We start from the raw sequence: 1635 nt of genomic DNA, 5'->3' as shown, positions 1-1635 counted from the left end.
TTTGTCCCCCACACTAGTTCCTTCCAATTAGCAAAGCAGCTGAGAGGAACTCCAAAAACAACTTCAGCCACAAATCAGTCCTTGCCAGTCACCAGGCAGAGCACAAGGCAAAAACATGGGAGGTGAATAACCCGTAGCCTTCACTGTAGTTTGTTTGTTTGTTTCTCCTCTTTTTGTCTTAATTTTTCATTTTTTCATATTTTTACTTTTCTCCATCCTCTTTTCCCTTTTTAATTTTTGTTTAATTTCCTTTCCTAATCTTTTTAATTCTGTATTTTTAAACCCTTTTGTTTTTATCTTTTAGAATCTTTTTTTTACTTTCACTTTTTCTTTTTTTTAATTTATTTTGTTGTTATTGCTTTACTGTTTTTATCTTATTTTTTTGTAGTGCTGGTCAAGCCCAGGACTTTGTACCTGCTGGGTGGGTTCTCTGCTACTGAGCTACACTCCAAGCTCAGCTGAGGGGAATTGCATGTAACTCTAGTCACAATCTAATCCTGCCTGAACTTTGGCAGATAGTTCAGCTTAAAGAATTGAGGGGGTGGCATGGGTGGGCATAGCTAGGAGGTCTGACATCCTGCTTCTGGACTGTCACTCCCCACAGTACAACAAAGAGAAATAACACAACTGTTGTGAACAGCACACATACAAAGATCCTCAGCATTGGTTACTTCCACACACTGTCAGATTGCACCTTATTGACAACATTGGATGTGAGTGCCACAGAGGGAGAGCTCTGATCCTGGCCCTCATCTCTCCACAAGAAATGCCAGGAACTGCACTAGTGTATAAACAGAGGATAAAAACTTCAGTCCTTTCACCACAATTGTAACAGCCAATATCACAATCATTTTCAAGTAACAGAGCCAATAACAATAGTGCCCATGGTAATCCCACCATCTAATAAGGATTTCCTCTTCCATTATAGGCGTAACCACCAAGTGTGCACCCCACATACTTTACTTTCTGCACCAGGCCAGCCTGAATTACCAGAGGGATCCACTCTTGCAAAACCTACAGAGAAAATGGATCCCTCATGTTCTGATACAGTACTCATTATGTTAAAACTCACTAATTGCAGCCAAAGAAGCCACAGTGAGATTAAACTACAAAATAAAATTGGAATTCAACTGTACACTGCACAACAAACCAATACTCAGATCACATCATCCAAAGAAAGGCACTTACTAATGAGGCCTTCACAAAAAGTGCAGGTGATATCCATCCCAACAGATGCTAAAATGTCAGCATAGAAACATTAGAAATATGAAGAAACAAGGCAATATGACACCTCCTAAAGTTCATAGTTTTGTAATAACAGGTTACAAAGATACCAAGTTATATGAAATGCTGGATAAAGAACTCAAAAGAGGTCTAGGGTTGTAGCTCAGTGGTAGAGAGCTTGCTTAGCATGTGTGAGGCACTGAGTTTGATCCTCAGCATCACAAAACTGAAGGCATTCTGTCCACCTACAATTACAAAATTTAAAAAAAATGAATAGTTTTTTAAAAGTTCAATCCTAAGAGAATACAGAAAAACAATTGAATTAAGGAAGACAATGCAGGATATGAATGATAAACTTGATAAAGAGAGATTTTGGAAAAGAAACAAACTGAAATCTTGAAAATGAAAAAT

Source organism: Sciurus vulgaris, assembly GCF_902686455.1.
Source record: "Sciurus vulgaris genome assembly, chromosome: X".
Lineage (NCBI taxonomy): Eukaryota > Metazoa > Chordata > Mammalia > Rodentia > Sciuridae > Sciurus > Sciurus vulgaris.
Note: the sequence above shows the minus strand (reverse complement) of the source record.